Here is a 21,256-nt window from a genome sequence, read left to right as displayed (position 1 = left end):
AGCTTACATCAAACTTGATCAATGGCTATGATTATTTTGGTATGAATAAAATTAAAAAGAAATAAAAAGGACTGCCATTGAGTACCATCCAAGGGCATTTTCGGAAGTGAACATACACATTGGGAAACAGAAACCACTGCCATGCAGTAGCCGTCTAATCAAAGAACTGTAAACACAATTCAAAAGTTTTTCTTCTTTACCATTATACTCATTTCTCCCCTCCTGTTCATGTTTCTCTCTCGTCCAAAAAGAATCATTGAAAAGCTACTTCCCAAACCCTGACACAGAAGCCGATAGTGTCCAGCTTGGAGAATGAGGAAGTCGTTCATAATCTTGTCGTCGTCGGTGAAGCTGAAACGATTAAGGAAGATTCAGACTTCAATTAAAAGGTTAGTTTGTTGTAATCGGTCATGTAAAAGGTGGTTTTCTTCAACCGATTTATCGGAAAATGGCACCTGAGTTAGTTTTCTTTTATATATGTAGGACTTCGAAACACAGGTTAGGGCAAAAAAGGTCCGAGAGCCCTAGCGTTGTGATTATATCCGACGAACCCAAGCCAGGACCTTCCAAACAACAATCTGACTTTGGTCCGACCCAACGGGAGTTAGGTTAGAATTTTTATGTTTCTGAACACTTAACATAGTTCAAGGTGATCTGTATATGGATAGTGTGTTAGATAAGAAATTGTGCATAACAGAATTTTGTTGGATGCCTTGCAGTGTATGATGATACCGATAGTGTGTCAGCAAGCCATGGGAAAAGACGGAAAACAGGTAACGGTTAAGCAGTAATATTGTTTATAATTTGTATAATGTCTTGTTGGGCTAATCGTTTTCGTTACGAATCTATCGGTGCTAAATGAAGGTTGTGTGGAAAGAAAACGGGGACATAACAAAAAGCACAGTGGTAAGTTCCTTTTGTTGCAATAGTGGCTAATTGTGTATCCAGATAAATCTGAGTAACATGTTTGAAACTGTAGGGAAGAAAAGCATTGTCGGGGATAGTTCTGGGTGTGGAAATAAAAGAAACCTGGTTAGTTAAATATTGTTGGCTTTGATTAACATGTGATAATTGGGCATGAGGTTGAAAATTCACTAACATGTGATAATCAGCAGGTGAAAGAAACAGCGCCGATGATAATTCTGGCAATGTAATGCGAGAAAACCGTGGTTAGTTATTTTTTAAGCCCTTCAAAAATTTGGATGTTACGAATGAAAAATTGTTACATGTTGTCATCGGTGGTTGTAAAGTAGACTAATTGTTTGGGATGTTGTTGTTTCGTATAAAATGTTATTTCAGTAATGTTTTGGTCAAAAATCACACAAGGATAATGCAACCAAACTCTATGTAAACGTGGTATGATGCTTGGTTTATTGAAAAAGTAAAGGATCACTTCAGTATGAAATATGCCAAGACACAATAATTTATACGAGGAAAAAGCCCTTGATCAATGTATGATCTCCGGCATAAAAAACCTCGGGTGATGGCAACTACCGATCACCAAACTTCAATATAAGAAAAATGGTTACAACTTCGGATGATAATGAGCTGAGTACAAGGATCACTATAGTTTCGAGTGTCTAAGCGTGTGAGAATTGTGTTGTGTGTTCTTCCGAATGGGGAAGAGTGTTATATATACAAGTGTAGGTGACCTATTTTAGGTAAAAAGACTAATAATCATCTCATTACCCCTTTAGAAATAAAAGTAAATCTAGCCTAAATTGTCGCCCTTAAATCATGCCAAGTTTCCATATCCTTTGCAACGTCCATCTCCGATTAAGCACATGCTATAATTGTAAAGACGCGTCCTTTGATCGTGATGCTAAGAGCGGATCCTGCTAGATGTTCCTGCAAAATATCATTTAATTCAATGAAGGTGACTGTTAGCATGAGGATCCTATAATGGTCCATGATCCTGATCCTGAAGTCCTGCTGAGGATCACTATCTGCTAAAGAAACAAGGATCACTGGTTAGGATCACATGTAAGGATCATATATCATAAAAATCCAGCCCTAACAATTGCCCCCAAAATATAAGGAGTTTATTGTAAATTAACGAGTTATATTTTGCTTTGATCTTATCTGCAACGAGCGACTCGGATAACTAGTCGTTATAACCGGACTAGCCGTTGCAACCTTTACGTCACTGAAGTGACATCCCTGCAAATCATGATTATAAATAGGAGATAGGGTTAGGATCAATCTGTATTTAAATTCAAGATATACTCCCTTTATAATCTCTACCGAAGATCGATCAGGTATTCTCTTCTCTTCTCTTTCTTCCTTCTCTTGCTCTGTTTTTCTGCTCCCTGTTTTTATTCTGCCATGAGTATGTTGCTCCGAAATTCCCCTCACAAGGATCATAAGAAGAGCAGTCCCCTGAAAAGCCAAGGGATCATTAAAGACTCTCCTACTGAGAGGTGCTGCTTCACCGATGCACATGTTGATAGGATCCGTCACTGTTTTCCGGCGGATGCTATCTTCAAGTCATTCACTTCCACCGCTTTAAGCGATTTTGTTTCCGACACCTGGGTGGCCTTTCCTGCAACTCCGTTTACCATAGGATATTCGTATCCTTTTCCAGCCTTCACCCAATCCTTCTTTTCCTTGACCGGCATATCTTATATCCAAGCCATGCCGATGATCTGGAGGGTTTTGTATACCTTCGAGAGGATCATCGAGCAGGAGGGGATTGACTTAGGGATGGCAGAGCTGGCTGAGCTTTATGATCTTACCACGTTTGGTTCCTATCGATATTTGCTGAAACGGAAAGCTGGGGAGGATCACCCTGTTTTTAAGGTCACCAAAAATGACACTAACTGGAAGCGACGATTCTTCTTTGTTAGGAGGGATACCATCCCTAACGGGAAGGATCTGCCCAAGGAGTGGGCTACTCATGGTAGGATAGAGGATCCTGGAAGGATCACCATCAGACTTGTTTCTTATGATGAAGATCACTAATGTTTCCTTTGTCTTTTGTGTTTTTTCAGCTATATCCGTTGCTCATCTCAAGTTAACCCCTGCTGCAAGAGAAAGAGTTTTAGCTTTCAAAAAGCTTGATCCTGAGACCAAAAGTTTTCAAGTCACCATCCAGGATTCACAAGAAGTATCCTCCGCATCTGCCACAATGTCAAGTAAGTATCCTTATCAAAAAGTAAGTTCCATGCAAGACTGTTAAATTAGTTAGGAAACTTATCTTGTTTTGATTGTGTAGGCGCTGGGAAATCTGCTAAGTCTGCCAAGTCTGCCTCCAAGTTCGGGATTGATGATCTTGCCAATGTCAAATCTTCAAGAAAGAAGACTTCTGTTGCCAGTCCCTCTGCTTCAGCCCCTAAAGCACCTGTTAGGGGTAAGGGAAAGAAGAGAAAGACTTCTGAGGATCTCCAAGGATTTCCCCTGCTCCGCCAGCAGTTTCTTGATTATGTTAATGAATTAAGGATCATTGCCCCTGTTGGCTATCCTACTTGAGTATCCTGTCTGTGTATTCTGTTTCTTTGAGGATCACCTGGTCCTGATCTTACCTTTTTCCTTTTTGCAGAAACTTGCTGAAGTAGAGACCTACCTTGGCCATGTCGAGGATCAGGAAAGCCAAATCGCCGACCTTCAACAAATGGGCGTGTTGAAGGATCTGAAGATAGCTGATCTTGAGAAGGAGCTCCGGGCTACAAAGGATGAGGCTGCTCAAATGCTGATCAACATGGATGGCGAAAAGCAGGAGATCACCCAGGATGCCAAGGTCTCTGCCGCGATTGCTATGTATAAGATACAACTGCAGATGGCTGCGGAGGCTCAGGATTCTGCCTTCGACAAGAGCTCATGGGATGTGGAGGGTTGGAAGGCAAGGCTGGCGGAATTGGAGGACGATGATGAAGCTGAGGATATCCCTATGCTTGAAGGTGGTGATGCTGGCAAGGATCAAGGTGGGGAAGCTAGTGGTGATGGAGCAGCAAAGGTTTGAGCTGCTGGATTGGGCGATGATGGATATTTGTAACTAGGCCGGAGCCCAATTTTTTAGGTTTGGAAGTGGTTTTTTGTGGTTGTGATGTTTCGAAACAATTTATGGTTTGTAACTTAAACAATAGTTTTTAGGGTTAAGGATCATGGATCCTTTGAACAATAGGTAGGATCGCAAGTGGTGGAGGGATCCTCTGTTTGGGGGATGAAGCCTTTGTGATCCTGCCGCCTTTAATTTCCTGCACCTGCTAAGACCGCATAGACAATGGACACCCTTTGCCAACCCATGTGGACGGGCCACGTTTTGCTGGTAGAAATGTGGGTTGGCAATTTTGACAACTTTTTCAAAGGGTTTAAGATCCTTTTGTTAATAATATAACTTTAATTTTTCTGGCTTATCTCGTGTTGTTATCCTTTATTTATCCTCTTATTTTCCAGTTGTTTTTAGAAATATATTTGTTAGAGTAACAAGAGTTTGAGCAAACCATGTTTAATAAATTTAGGATATGATCCCAGATCAAATATCCTGACAGTGAAGATTTTTGAAGCAATCAATTTCAAGGATCATAGGTTTAGTTGTCAAAGTGTAAGGGTTGTTCAGTATAATCAGAATAGTCAAGGATCATACCTGAGGATCCAAGTTAGGACCCTAACCTTTAATCAAGATAACCGTAGATGAGATTTTAATGGATAATAAGGATTAAGGATCCTTATGTGTTTAACTTTGAAAACCTGAAAAATGAAACATAACTTGGGACTAAGCCAATGTAAAAGATAAGTTAGTAGTTGGGGACATGCCCAAAGGGTAACTGGGGATGATCCCAAAGGATCAGTGGGGACAAGCCCAAAGGATAACTGGGGACAAGCCCAAAGGATAACTGGGGACAAGCCCAAAGGATAACCGGGGACAAGCCCAAAGGGTCGTATGTAAACTGGAGTATGGCCCTTACTGGCGACTATCCAAACTTAGTGACATGAAAATGTCAAAACCTTAGCTAACGTGAAAACGTTAGAAACCTTAGGAACGGATGTATGGTACGTCTACCATTATACGTAGGATCCTAGATATAGCCAGTACGATGAGGTTGTCAGCCCCGGAAGTGGGTACTGGTCCCAAAGATGTGAACTATATCAGGATCATCGTGCGCTGCTGGCGGAAACTGGGGATAATCCCAAGGATAACTGGGGTTGAACCCAAGGATCTGCGTTGCTTTTGAAGATCTTCGACGATATGCTGAAGATACCTGAACTATCATAACTCAAATGGTTCGTGAGAAGAGGATGAAGGATACATGACCCTTATCCTTAGGTAAAAAGTAAGGAAATGTAATAGTTTTTGGATAAGGACATTACCAGAGTAAGGATTACTGACATCACCGGGATCCTTCAAGGATACTTCAATGTAAGGATCACATGCTTGAAGGATCATGTTCACATGAAATATTTCTTTAAGTGAACGGCATTCCAGGCTCTTGGTAACAAATTTCCTTCCATGGTTAGCAATCTGTATGCCCCCTTTCCTGCTTCAGCTTCAATCAAGTAAGGGCCTTCCCACTTTGGTGCTAACTTCCCGTCAGCAGGATTGATAGTGTTTTGGAATGCTTTTCTCAACACCATATCTCCGACTTGGAACTTCCTTATCCTAACATTTTTGTTGTAAGCACCAGCCATTCTTTGTTGGTAGCTTGCCATCCTTATCCTAGCCAGATCCCTGATTTCCTCAATAGTATCCAAATCCTGAGCTAGGATTGTAGCATTCTCTTCAGGATCACGAGCACTTGTTCTAGCAGTTGGGACCACCATCTCTGTTGGGATCACTGCTTCTGCCCCAAATACTAAAGAGAAAGGTGTTTGACCAGTGGCATTCTTGGGAGTTGTCCTATCAGCCCATAGCACATAAGGTAACTCCTCTGCCCATTTCCCCTTCTTGGATCCTAGCTTCTTCTTCAGATTGTTGATGATGATCTTGTTGGATGATTCTGCTTGACCATTGGCTTGTGGATGAACTGGTGTTGATGTTATCATCTTAATTCCCCAACTGTCACAAAAGTTAGTGGTTCTGCTTCCAATGAATTGGGAACCATTATCACATACAATTTCAAAGGGAATGCCAAATCTAGTTATAATGTTTCTTTTGATAAAGGATATAACTTCCTTTTCTCTGACTTGAGCAAAAGCTTCAGCTTCTATCCACTTAGAGAAGTAGTCAGTCATGGCAAGCATAAATACTTTTCCACCAGGTGCTTTAGGGAGCTTGCCAACTATATCCATCCCCCATCTCATGAATGGCCAAGAGGATGGTATAGGATGTAGCAATTCGGCTGGCTGATGGAGGATATTGCTGTGTCTTTGACAAGGATCACACTTTTTAGCATATTCTACAGCATCCCTTTTCATAGTTGGCCAGTAGTATCCTGTTCTAAGGATCCTTGAGAATAATGCTCTGCCCCCAGTGTGGTTTCCACAATCTCCTTCATGGAAGTCTCTCAACACTTCTTCAATTTCAGGATCCTCGATACATCTTAAATATGGTCCTGCAAGAGATCGCTTATATAATACATTTTTCAAAATTGTGAATTGAGATACCTTAATCCTGAAAGCTCTAGGATTTTCTCCCATCGGAATCTCCCCGTATTGCAAGTATCTCATGATTGGTGAGATCCATGATCCTGAATAAGATTGAGCTTCTTCACTAGGGATCACTGCAGTATCCTCTTCTATTTCCATGGCCACCTGATTTTCAATAGCAGGAGCCAGGATATGGATGATAGGGATACTTATATCTTCTGGAATCTTCAAGGATGATCTTAGGTTGGCCAATGCATCAGCTTCTGTGTTCTCCTCCCTTGGTACCTGTGTTAAGCTGAAAGAGACAAAAGAGAGTGCCAATTCCTTGACTATCTCTAAATATTTGGTTAGTTTTTCACCTTTAACAACATAGGATCCATTAAAGTGATTGGTGATCAATAATGAGTCTACATATATGTTAGGGCTGGATTTTTACAATACATGATCCTCACATGTGATCCTAACCAGTGATCCTTGTTTCTTTGGCAGATAGTGATCCTCAGCAGACTCCCAGGATCAGGATCACGGACCATCATAGGATCCTCATGCTAACAGTTGCTTTCGTTGAATTTAATGTTGTTTTGTAGGAATGACTAGCAGGATCCGCTCTTAGCATCACAATTAAAGGACACGTCTTCACAACTATGGCATGTGCTTAATCGGAGATGGACGTTGTGAAGGATATGGAAACTTGGCATGATTTAAGGGCGATAATTTAGGCTAGATTTACTTTTATTTCTAAAGGGGTAATGAGCTGATTATTAGTCTTTTTACCTAAAATAGGTCACCTACACTTGTATATATAACACTCTTCCTCATTCGGAAGAACACACAACACAATTCTCACACGCTTAGACACTCGAAACTATAGTGATCCTTGTACTCAGCTCATTATCATCCGAAGTTGTAACTATATTTTTCTTATATTGAAGTTGGTGATCGGTAGTTGCCATCACCCGAGGTTTTTTATGCCGGAGATCATACATTGATCAAGGGCTTTTTCCTCGTATAAATCATTGTGTCTTTGCATATTTCTCATAAAAGTGATCCTTTACTTTTATAATTAACCAAGCATCATACCCCGTTTACATAAAGTTTGGTTACATTATCCTTGTGTGATTTTTGACCAAAACAGTTTGGCGCCCACCGTGGGGCAATTGGTGCTTCATTCATAAGAAAACCTTTTGTTCGAAATCATTTCAAAGAATTACATGGCTTCATCATTGAAAAACATGTCCACGGCAATGTCTGCAGTCACCTCGTCCCAGAACATTCTGCCTCCACCACCGGCAGGATCCCAGAAGAATGCTGAGAAGAGACAAACTCCTACTAATTCTAAAACTCCATCTCCTTCTGCTATGAATTCTTATATTCCCAGTACTAGTGATGTATTTACTTTGATTTTGCAGATGAAGGATCGTATGCAGCGGTAGGATGAAACTAATGAAAGGATCCTTAGGGAAATTGGAGATCTCAAAAGACAAAAGAAAACGGCAGAGGATCATTCCCCACTGATGCCCAAATCCTTGAGCTTTGATACTCCAATGATTACTTCTCAGCCATCAGGAATTCCAGACGTGCAAATTATGGGAGAATCAAGAGGATTGCACCTCGGATCGACAGCAATGACTCAGGCATCAGGCTCACACTTTCAACCGACAGGATCCTATCCCCAGCATATGGGATCCTTCATGAATTCGGGAGCCTATCCGGGAGCACAGCAGTTTCAAGGATCCTACTTTATTCCAGGATCATCCCAGGTTCAAGGATCCTCCTTCGTTCCAGGATCATCCCAGGTTCAAGGATCCTCCTTCGTTCCAGGATCATCCCAGATACCAGGATCCTTCCAAATACCAGGATCCTTCCAAATGCCAGGATCCCTAAAAAGTTTGCAAACAGGAAGTCTAGATGTCCATCAAGGGGACTCCATTCCAATACAGACCATTGCTTCCACTGGTCCCTCCGTTATCCCCGAATCCCAGCAATATGGATTCACTAACTTGAACTCAATGGGAGGTAACACTTTAAATAATCATCTTACTACTAACCATGGATTCATGCAGGATACAGGTGTCAATCATGCTATGGCCAGAGAATTGCAGAAGCTAAAAGATATGATCTCAAGTGTTCCAGGGGTAGTCAAGCCTATCCCAGAGATTGCAGATGGAAGCTGTTTTGGTCAAAAATCACACAAGGATAATGTAACCAAACTTTATGTAAACGGGGTATGATGCTTGGTTAATTATAAAAGTAAAGGATCACTTTTATGAGAAATATGCAAAGACACAATGATTTATACGAGGAAAAAGCCCTTGATCAATATATGATCTCCGGCATAAAAAACCTCGGGTGATGGCAACTACCGATCACCAAACTTCAATATAAGAACAAAATGGTTACAACTTCGGATGATAATGAGCTGAATACAAGGATCACTATTGTTTCGAGTGTCTAAGTGTGTGAGAGTTGCGTTGTATGTCGTGTGTCCTTCCAAATGATGGAGAGTGGTATTTATACAAGTGTAGGTGACCTATTTTAGGTAAAAGGACTAATTATCAGCTCATTACCCCTTTAGAAATAAAAGATAATCTAGCCTAAATTGCCGCCTATAAATCAAGCCATGTTTCCATATCCTGTGCAACGTCTATCTCTGATTATGCTCCTGCCATAATTGTGAAGACGCGTCCCTTGATCATGATGCTAAGAGCGTATCCTGCTAGATATTCCTGCAAAATAACATTGCATTAAGTGAAGGTGACCGTTAGCATGAGGATCCTTTGATGGTCCATGATCCTGATCCTGAAGTCCTGCTGAGGATCACTGTCTGCCAAAGAAACAAGGATCACTGGTTAGGATCACGTGTAAGGATCACCTATGATAAAAATCCAGCCCTAACAATTGCCCCCAAAATATAAGGAGTTGATTGTAAATTAACGAGTTGTATTTTGTTTTGATCTTATCTCCAACGGGCAACTCCGAATAACTAGCCGTTAATATCGAACTAGCCGTTGCGATCATTACGTCATAGATGTGACAATCCCTGCAGATCATGATTATAAATAGGAGATAGGGTGAGGATCAGTTTGTATTTAAATTCAGGATATACTCCCTTTATATTCTCCACCGAAGATTGATCAGGTATTCTCCTCTTCTCTCTTTCCTTTCTATATTCTCTTTGCTCTGTTTTTTGCTCCGTCTCTGTTTCTGTTCCGTCACAAACATGTTGCTCCGAAATTCTCCACACAAAGATTCCAAGAAGGATAGTCCCCTAAAAGGCCAGGGGATTATTAAGGATTCCCCTACGGAGCGATGTTGCTTTACTGATGTTCACATAGACAGAATTCGTCATTGCTTTTCGGCGAATACTGTTTTCAAATCCTTCGTTCCTACAGCTTTAAGCGACTTTGTTTCAGATGTTTGGGTGGCTTTCCCTGCTACCCCGTTTACCATAGGGTTTTCATATCCTTTTCCAGACTTTACCCAGTCTTTCTTTTCCTTAACCGGCATTTCTTACATCCAAGCTATGCCGATGATCTGGAGGGTTCTGTATACCTTCGAGAGGATCATCGAGCAGGAAGGGATTGATCTGGGGATGGCGGAGTTGGCTAATCTTTATGATCTCACCACATTTGGTTCTCACCGGTATTTGTTGAAACGGAAAGCCGGGGAGGATCATCCTGTCTTCAAGGTCACTAAGAACGATACAAACTGGAAGCGTCGCTTTTTCTTTGTTAGGAGGGATTCCATCCCAGATGGGAAGGATCTGCCTAAGGAATGGGCCACTCATGGTAGGATAGAGGATCCTCGAAGGATCACTATCAGCCCTGTCTCATATAATGAGGATCACTAATATCTCTTTTTATCTCTTGTGCAGCTATATCCATTGCTCATCTGAAATTAAGCCCTGCTGCAAAAGAGAGAGTCCTAGCTTTTAAAAAGCTTGATCCTGAGGTCAGAAGTTTCCAAGTCACCGTCCAAGACTCTCAAGAAGTATCCTCTGCATCTGCCACTATGTCAAGTAAGTATCCTTATAGAAAATAAATTATATGTAAGATTGTTTGATTAATAAGGCAACTTATCTTGATTTTGATTGTGTACGCGCCGGGAAGTCTGCCAAGTCTGTCAAATCTGCTTCCAAATTTGGGATAAGTGATCTTGCCAACGTCAAGTCTTCGAGGAAGAAGGCTCCTGCTGCTAGTCCTTCAGCTTCAGCTCCTAAGGCACCTATCCGAGGCAAGGGGAAGAAGAGGAAAACTTCTGAAGATCTCCAAGGATTTCCCCTCCTTCGTCAGCAATTCCTTGATTATTTTGACGAAGTTAGGATCACTGCCCCTGTTGATTGTCCTGACAAGTTTAGGGATCACCTATGTCTGATGTTGTTTTCCTGTTTTTCTTGTAGAAATTCACCGAAATGGAGACTTATGTTAACCAGGTTGAAGATCAAGATCGTCAAATTGCCGACCTCCAACAGATGGGTGTGCAGAAGGATCTCAAGATTGCTGATCTTGAGAAGGAGATCCGGGCTGTTAAGGACGAGGCTGTCAAAGCATTGATCAACTTTGATTATGAAAAGCATGACATTACTCAGGATGCTAAAGTCTCTGCCGCGATAGCTATGTACAAGATACAACTGCAGATGGCTACGGAGGCTCAGGATCCTTCCTTCGATAAGAGCACATGGGATGTTGAAGGCTGGAAAGCAAGGCTGGCGGAACTGGAGGACGAGGATGAAGCCGAGGATATCCCAATGCTGGAGGGTGGTGATGCTGACAAGGATCAAGGCGGAGAAGCTGGTGGTGACGAAGCAGCGAAGGTATAGGCTGCATGATTGGGCGATGATGGATATTTTTGACTAGGCCGGAGCCCAATTTTTTAGGTTTGGTAATAGTTTCTTGTGGTTGTTGATGGTTTGTGAAACAATTATGGTCTGTAATCTCCGAACAATAGTTTTTAGGGTTAAGGATCCTGGATCCTTTGAACAATAGGTAGGATTACAAAAGGTGGAGAGATCCTCTGTTTGGGGGATGAAGCCTTTGTGATCCTGCCGCTTTTACTTTCCTGTACCTGCTAAGACCGCATAGACAATGGACACCCTTTGCCAACCCATGTGGACGGGCCACGTTTTGCTGGTAGAAACGTGGGTTGGCAATTTTGACAACTTTTGAAGGGTTAATCCTTTCGTTAATAAATAAAATCTCAAACTTTTGTCGCTTATCTTGTGTTATTATCCTTTATTTATCTTTTTATTTTCCAGTTTGTTTTAGAAACATATTTGTTAGAGTAACGAGAGTTGAGCAAACCATGTTCAAGAAATTTAGGATATGATCCTGGATCAAATATCCTATAATCGAAAATTTTCAATGTAGCTTATTTTAAGGATCATAGGTTCAGTTGTCAAGGTCTAAAGGTTATTCAAATGAATAATGAAATTAAAAAATAGTTAAGGATCATACCTGAGGATCCAAGTTAGGATCCTAACCTTTAGTCGGGATAACCATAAGTAAGACTTTAATGGATAATAAGGATTGAGGATCCTTAATTGTTTAATCTTCGAAAACCTGAAAAATGGAACATATCTTGGGACTAAGCCATTGTAAAAGATAAATTAGTAGCTGGGGACATGCCCAAAGGATAACTGAGGATGATCCCGGAGGATCACTGGGGACAAGCCCAAAGGATAACTGAGGATGATCCCGGAGGATCACTGGGGACAAGCCCAAAGGATCGTATGTAAACTGGAGTATGGCCCTTACTGGCGACTATCCAAACTTAGTGACATGAAAATGTCAAAACCTTAGCTAACGTGAAAATGTTAGAAACCTTAGGAACGGATGTATGGTACGTCTACCATTATACGGAGGATCCTGGGTATAGCCAGTACGATGAGGTTGTCAGCCCCGGAAGTGGGTACTGGTCCCAAAGACGTGAACTATATCAGGATCATCGTGCGCTGCTGGCGGAAACTGGGGATAATCCCAAGGATAACTGGGGACAAGCCCAAGGATCTGCGTTGCTTTTGAAGATTCTTGACGACATGCCGTAGATACCTGAACTATCATAACTCAAATGGTTCGTGAGAAGAGGATGAAGGATACAGGATCCTTATCCTTTGGTAAAAAGTAAGGAAATACAATAGTTTCTAGGATAAGCATATTACCAGAGTAAGGATCACTGATATCACCGGGATCCTTTAAGGATACTTCAATGTAAGGATCACGTGCATGGAGGATCATGTTCACATGAAATATTTCTTCAAGTGAACAGCATTCCAGGCTCTTGGTAACAAATTTCCTTCCATGGTTAGCAACCTGTATGCCCCCTTTCCTGCTTCGGCTTCAATTAAGTAAGGGCCTTCCCACTTTGGTGCTAACTTTCCGTCAGCAGGATTAATAGTGTTTTGGAATGTTTTTCTCAACACCATATCTCCGACTTGGAACTTCCTTATCCTAACATTTTTGTTGTAAGCACCAGCCATTCTTTGTTGGTAGCTTGCCATCCTTATCCTAGCCAGATCCCTGATTTCCTCAATAGTATCCAAATCCTGAGCCAGGATTGCAGCATTTTCTTCAGGATCACGAGCACTTGTTCTAGCAGTTGGGATCACCATCTCTGTTGGGATCACTGCTTCTGCCCCAAATACTAAAGAAAAAGGTGTTTGACCAGTGGCATTCTTGGGAGTTGTTCTATCAGCCCATAGCACATAAGGTAACTCCTCTGCCCATTTTCCCTTCTTGGATCCTAGCTTCTTCTTCAGATTGTTGATGATGATCTTGTTGGATGATTCTGCTTGGCCATTGGCTTGTGGATGAACTGGTGTTGATGTTATCATCTTGATTCCCCAACTGTCACAAAAGTTAGTAGTTCTGCTTCCAATGAATTGGGAACCATTATCACATACAATTTCAGAGGGAATGCCAAATCTAGTTATAATGTTTCTTTTGATAAAGGATATAACTTCTTTTTCTCTGACTTGAGCAAAAGCTTCAGCCTCTATCCACTTAGAGAAGTAGTCAGTCATGGCAAGCATAAATACTTTTCCACCAGGTGCTTTAGGGAGCTTGCCAACTATATCCATTCCCCATCTCATGAATGGCCAAGAGGATGGTATGGGGTGTAGCAATTCAGCTGGTTGATGAAGGATATTGCTGTGTCTTTGACAAGGATCACATTTCCTAGCATATTCTACAGCATCCCTTTTCATGGTTGGCCAGTAGTATCCTGTTCTAAGGATCCTTGAGAATAATGCCCTGCCCCCAGTGTGGTTTCCACAATCTCCTTCATGGAAGTCTCTCAACACTTCTTCAATTTCAGGATCCTCAATACATCTTAAATATGGTCCTGCAAGGGATCGTTTATATAGCACATTATTTAAGATTGTAAATTGAGATATCTTGATCCTGAAAGCTCTAGGATTTTCTCCCATTGGAATCTCTCCGTTTTGCAAGTATTTCATGATTGGTGAGACCCATGATCCTGCATAAGATTAAGCTTCTTCACTAGGGATTACTGCAGTATCCTCTTCTATTTCCATGGCCACTTGACTTTCAATAGCAGGAGCCAGGATATGGATGATAGGGATACTTATGTCTTCTGGAATTTTTAAGGATGATCCTAAGTTGGCCAATGCATCAGCTTCCGTGTTATCCTCCCTTGGTACCTGTGTTAAGCTGAAAGAAACAAAAGAGAGTGCCAATTCTTTGACTATCTCTAAATATTTGGTTAGTTTTTCACCTTTAACAGCATAGGATCCATTAAAGTGATTGGTGATCAATAATGAGTCTACATATACTTTAAGATATTTTACCCCCATATCCTTAGCAATTTGTAAGCCAGCAATTAAGGCTTCATATTCAGCCTCATTGTTAGTTGCTTGGAACTCACAGGCTATGGAGTGGGGTATTATGTCCCCCTGTGGCGATTTTAGTAGTATCCCGAGCCCTGTGCCTTTGACATTTGAGGATCCATCAGTGTGTAGTATCCAAGGATCCTTGGTCTCATCCAGCTGTTGGACCTCCAATTCTGCTTCTCTTTGTAGATCACTACTGAAATCAGCCACAAAGTCAGCTAGTGCTTGGGATTTAATGGCTGTTCTTGGCTCATATCTTATATCATGGGCACTAAGCTTTACTGCCCACTTAGCCATTCTTCCTGACATCTCTGGTTTCCTGAGGACATTCTTAATTGGAAAGTTAGTTCTAACAACAATAGTATGGGTTTCAAAATAATGCCTTAACTTAGTTGATGCCATGATTAATGCAAGAATAAGTTTTTCGAGGTGTGAGTACCTGGATTCGGCATCAAGTAAACTCTTACTTACATAGTAGATAGGATATTGTGTACCTTCGTGATCCTTCACAAGGACAGCACTTACAGCGGTTGAGGATACCGCCAAATATAAGGATAACACATCTCCTTTTTCGGGTTTTGATAATGCTGGTGCTGAGGACATATATTCTTTAAGGGCTTGTAAAGCATTCTCATGCTTCTCAGTCCATTCAAACTTCTTGTTCTTCCTTAGGATATCGTAAAATTCTTTACATTTTTCTGAGGATTTTGATATGAACCTGTTCAGAGCTGCTATCCTGCCTGTTAGCCTTTGCACATCCTTAGCATTGGCAGGAGATTTGATATTTACTAATGCTTTGATTTGTTCCGGGCTTGCTTCAATGCCCCTCTGAGTTACCATGTATCCTAGGAACTTTCCTGCCTTAACACCAAAATGGCATTTTGAAGGATTAAGTTTCATGTTGTAACTATCAAGGATATCGAATGCTTCTTCCAAGTCCCTTAGGTGATCCTCAGCTTTCTTTGACTTGACCACCATATCATCTATGTACACCTCCATAGTTTTTCCAATTTGATCTTTGAACATCATATTTACCAGCCTTTGATATGTTGCACCTGCATTTCTTAGTCCAAAAGGCATGGCAATATAACAATATAAACCGGTTGGGGTCATAAAGGCTGTATCCTCTTGGTCAGATGGTTCCATCTGAATTTGTTGGAATCCAGATGATGCATCCATAAAGGTCAACAGTTCATGCCCCGCTGTTGCATCCACCATGGAGTCAATGTGGGGTAATGGGAAAGGATCCTTGGGACATGCCTTATTCAAATCAGTGAAATCGACACATACCCTCCACTTTCCATTTTTCTTTTGGACAACGACCACATTGGCTAACCATTTTGGATATTTTACCTCTCTGATCATACCTGCTCCAAGTAGTCTCTCTACTTCTTCTTGGATAATGGCATTCCTTTCTGGTGCAAACTTCCTCCTTTTTTGATGGATTGGTTTGATAGACCTGTCAATGCCAAGTTTGTGAGTAATAATATCCTTAGATATACCTGTCATATCTTCATGTTTCCAAGCAAAGGTAGATTTTCTTCTTTTGAGGAAGGATAATAAGTCTTCTTTCATCTTGCCAAGGATCCCTGATCCGATATAGATTTTTGATTCAGGATCACTAGGATCCAAGAGGATTTCGTCCACATCTTGTTCCCTTGCCTCCAAGACATTCCTCGGAGGATACTGTAATTGCTATTGCTCCCTTGGCTTCGAGGTTGGCTTCATGGATGAGGTATAACAATCCTTAGCCTCCTGCTGATCACTGTCGATCTTGATTATTCCCCATGGGCTAGGGAGCTTCACACATTGATGGTAGGTGGATGGGACTGCTTTCATATCATGTATCCAAGGCCTGCCAAGGATAACATTGCAACAAGACAAACAGTCAATAACGCAAAATTTCTGGTAATTATGTAATCCTTCCACGTAGATTGGGAGTTTGATGTCCCCCAGAGTTTTCTTCGTTTCCCCACTGAATCCTACAAGCACGGAGGATCTTGGTGTGATGTCTGATTCTGGGATTCCCATTTTCTTCAGAACATCAAGCTGGATAATGTTCACTGAGCTTCCTCCATCAATAAGGATCCTGCGGACAAAATGGTTAGAGATAAAGAGAGTGATAACTAAACTATCATGATGAGGATCCTGAATGTTAATGCGATCATCCTCATCAAACGTTATCATCTTCCCTTCTGAGACACTTGATGTTCTAATAGGCCTTTCTCCATTATCCATTTTTGACTCCTTTGCATGTCTTTTGGCCGCCGAGAAGGATGTACCACAGATGTCTGATCCTCCGGAAATAAAGTTGATCACTTGTGCATTTGCCGGAGGTGCTGGAGCCTTTTCAGGGATCCTTTCAGGATCCTGAGTCCTTTGCTTTTTTCTTCCCAACAATTCTTTTAGGTGCCCCTTGCTTAACAGATATCCAATCTCTTTTCTTAAAGCTATGCATTCTTCAGTTAGATGCCCGAAATCCTCATGGTATGCACACCATTTCGACTTGTCTTTAGTCCCGGATGGTTTATCGTTCTTCCTGGGCCATCTAGCCTTTTCACCTAGATTCTGCATTGCAAGGATCAGTTCATGATTATCAACGGAAAAACAATATTCTGAGATTGGAGGATATTCTTCATCAACCTCTTCTTGGTCAACAGCATGCACATTCTTGTTCTCATTTCTATGGTAGGATTTGAATTTGTTGTTCTTGAAGGAGGATCCTTGCTTATCTTGTTTTGAGGATCCTACTTGTCTCTCCTGGATCCTCTTGTCATCCTCTAGCCGGATGAACCTGAGTGCTCGAGTTCTTACTTCATCTAGATTCCTGCATGGTGTCATAACAAGATCATCATAGAATAATGAATCCTTAAGCAGTCCCATTTTGAAGGCTTCAACAGCCGTGGCCATATCCAAGTTGGGAATGTCCAAGGATTCTTTACTAAATATAGTTATATAATCCCTTAATGATTCATTATGATTTTGAGTTATCCTGTACAAATCACTAGTTAATTTTTCAAATTTTCTGCTATAAGAGAATTGGTTATTGAATAAATTAACTAAATTAGCAAATGAAGTAATAGAGTAGGGGGGAAGACTTAGCAGCCACTTAAGAGCTGATCCAGTAAGAGTGGATCCAAATCCTTTACATAGGCATGCTTCCTTCAACTTTTCTGGGATAGGATTGATCTCCATCCTCTCCCTGTATTGTGCTATATGCTCCTCTGGATCCGTTGTGCCATCATACAGCTTCATGGTAGGGATATGGAACCTTTTGGGTACCTCTGCATCACAAATTGGTGGTGCAAAGCGAGATACCTTGTGGCTTCCATCTGCAATCTCTGGGATAGGCTTGACTACCCCTGGAACACTTGAGATCATATCTTTTAGCTTCTGCAACTCCCTGGCCATAGCATGATTGGTACCTGTATCCTGCATGAATCCATGGTTAGTGGTAGGATAATTATTTAAAGTGTTACCTCCCATTGGGTTCAAGTTTGGGAACCCATATTGCTGGGATTCTGGAACAACGGAGGGACCAGTGGAAGCAATGGTCTGCATTGGAATGAAGTCCCCTTGATGGACATCTAGACTTCCTGTTTGCAAACTTTTTAGGGATCCTGGTATCTGGAAGGATCCTGGTGTCTGGGATGATCCTGGAACGAAGGAGGATCCTTGAACCTGGGATGATCCTGGAACAAAGTAGGATCCTTGAAACTGCTGTGCCCCCGGATAGGCTCCCGGATTCATGAAGGATCCTAAATGCTGGGGGTAGGATCCTGCCGGCTGGAAGTGTGAGCCTAATGCCTGAGTCATTGCTGTCGATCCGTGGTGCAATCCTCTTGATTCTCCCATGATTTGCACGTCTGGAATTCCTGATGGCTGAGAAGTAATCATTGGAGTATCAAAGCTCATGGATTTGGGCATCAGTGGAGAATGATCCTCTGCCGTTTTCTTCTGTCTTTTGAGATCTCCAATTTCCCTGAGGATCCTTTCATTAGTTTCATCCTGCCGCTGCATACGATCCTTCATCTGCAAAATCAAAGTAAATACATCACTAGTACTGGGAATATAAGAATTCATAGCAGAAGGAGATGGAGATTTAGAAGTAGTAGGAGTTTGTCTCTTCTCAGCATTCTTCTGGGATCCTGCCGGTGGTGGAGGCAGAATGCTCTGGGACGAGGTGACTGCAGACATTGTCGTGGACATGTTTTTCAATGATGAAGCCATGTAACTCTTCGAAATGATTTCGAACAAAAGATTTTCTTACGAATGAAGCACCAATTGCCCCACGGTGGGCGCCAAACTGTTTTGGTCAAAAATCACACAAGGATAATGTAACCAAACTTTATGTAAACGGGGTATGATGCTTGGTTAATTATAAAAGTAAAGGATCACTTTTATGAGAAATATGCAAAGACACAATGATTTATACGAGGAAAAAGCCCTTGATCAATATATGATCTCCGGCATAAAAAACCTCGGGTGATGGCAACTACCGATCACCAAACTTCAATATAAGAACAAAATGGTTACAACTTCAGATGATAATGAGCTGAATACAAGGATCACTATTGTTTCGAGTGTCTAAGTGTGTGAGAGTTGCGTTGTATGTCGTGTGTCCTTCCAAATGATGGAGAGTGGTATTTATACAAGTGTAGGTGACCTATTTTAGGTAAAAGGACTAATTATCAGCTCATTACCCCTTTAGAAATAAAAGACAATCTAGCCTAAATTGCCGCCCATAAATCAAGCCATGTTTCCATATCCTGTGCAACGTCTATCTCTGATTATGCTCCTGCCATAATTGTGAAGACGCGTCCCTTGATCATGATGCTAAGAGCGTATCCTGCTAGATATTCCTGCAAAATAACATTGCATTAAGTGAAGGTGACCGTTAGCATGAGGATCCTTTGATGGTCCATGATCCTGATCCTGAAGTCCTGCTGAGGATCACTGTCTGCCAAAGAAACAAGGATCACTGGTTAGGATCACGTGTAAGGATCACCTATGATAAAAATCCAGCCCTAACAGAAGCCACAAGGTATCTCGCTTTGCACCACCAATTTGTGATGCAGAGGTACCCAAAAGGTTCCATATCCCTACTATGAAGCTGTATGATGGTACAACGGATCCAGAGGAGCACATAGCACAATACAGGGAGAGGATGGAGATCAATCCTATCCCAGAAAAGCTGAAGGAAGCATGCCTATGTAAAGGATTTGGATCCACTCTTACTGGATCAGCTCTTAAGTGGCTGCTAAGTCTTCCCCCTTACTCTATTACTTCATTTGCTAATTTAGTTAATTTATTCAATAACCAATTCTCTTGTAGTAGAAAATTTGAAAGATTAACCAGTGATTTATATAGAGTAACTCAAAGTCATAATGAATCATTAAGGGATTACATAACTAAATTTAGTAAAGAATCCTTGGACATTCCCAACTTGGATATGGCTACGGCTGTCGAAGCCTTCAAAATGGGACTGCTTAAGGATTCATTATTCTATGATGATCTTGTTATGACACCATGCAGGAACCTAGATGAAGTAACAACTCGGGCACTCAGGTTCATCCGGCTAGAGGATGACAAGAGGATCCAGGAGAGACAAGTAGGATCCTCAAAACAGGAGAAGCAAGGATCCTCCTTCAAGAACAACAAATTCAAATCCTACCATAGAAATGAGAACCAGAATGTGCATGCTGTTGACCAAGAAGAGGATGATGAAGATTATCCTCCAATCTCAGAATATTGTTTTTCCGTTGATAATCAGGAACTAATCCTTGCAATGCAGAATCTAGGTGAAAAAGCTAGGTGGCCCAGGAAGAATGATAAACCATCCGGGACTAAAGACAAGTCAAAATGGTGTGCATACCATGAGGATTTCGGGCATCTAACCGAAGAATGCATAGCTTTAAGAAAAGAGATTGGATATCTGTTAAGCAAGGGGCACCTAAAAGAACTGTTGGGAAGAAAAAAGTAAAGGACTCAGGATCCTGAAAGGATCCCTGAAAAGGCTCCAGCACCTCCGACAAATGCACAAGTGATCAACTTTATTTCCGGAGGATCAGACATCTGTGGTACATCCTTCTCGGCGGCCAAAAGGCATGCAAAGGAGTCAAAAATGGATAATGGAGAAAGACCTATTAGAACATCAAGTGTCTCAGAGGGGAAGATGATAACGTTTGATGAGGATGATCGCATTAACATTCAGGATCCTCATCATGATAGTTTAGTTATTACTCTCTTCATCTCTAACCATTTTGTCCGCAGGATCCTTATCGATGGAGGAAGCTCAGTGAACATTATCCAGCTTGATGTTCTGAAGAAAATGGGTATCCCAGAATCAGACATCACACCAAGATCCTCCGTGCTTGTAGGATTCAGTGGAGAAACGAAGAAAACTCTGGGGGACATCAAACTCCCAATCTACGTGGAAGGATTACATAATTATCAAAAATTTTGCGTTATTGACTGTTTATCTTGTTGCAATGTTATCCTTGGCAGGCCCTGGATACATGATATGAAAGCAGTCCCATCCACCTACCATCAATGTGTGAAGCTCCCTAGCCCATGGGGAATAATCAAGATCGACAGTGATCAGCAGGAGGCTAAGGATTGTTATACCTCATCCATGAAGCCAACCTCGAAGCCAAGGGAGCAATAGCAATTACAGTATCCTCCGAGGAATGTCTTGGAGGCAAGAGAACAAGATGTGGACGAAATCCTCTTGGATCCTAGTGATCCTGAATCAAAAATCTATATCGGATCAGGGATCCTTGGCAAGATGAAAGAAGACTTAATATCCTTCCTCAAAAGAAGAAAATCTACCTTTGCTTGGAAACATGAAGATATGACAGGTATATCTAAGGATATTATTACTCACAA

The 21,256-nt window shown here is 41.5% G+C and overlaps 1 long non-coding RNA gene across 1 annotated transcript; it reads left to right on the top strand.

The window, feature by feature from the left end:
- The first annotated feature begins 523 nt into the window (after positions 1-523).
- LOC110897075 lies at positions 524-911 on the top strand. The gene is made up of 3 exons (XR_002568417.2): positions 524-608; positions 720-773; positions 865-911. It is a non-coding gene; the product is annotated as an uncharacterized LOC110897075 (long non-coding RNA).
- Positions 912-21,256: the final 20,345 nt, after the last annotated feature.

This window comes from Helianthus annuus, chromosome 12 (assembly GCF_002127325.2).
Source record: "Helianthus annuus cultivar XRQ/B chromosome 12, HanXRQr2.0-SUNRISE, whole genome shotgun sequence".
NCBI lineage: Eukaryota > Viridiplantae > Streptophyta > Magnoliopsida > Asterales > Asteraceae > Helianthus > Helianthus annuus.
Note: the sequence above shows the minus strand (reverse complement) of the source record. Positions and strands in the feature narration are given on the sequence as shown.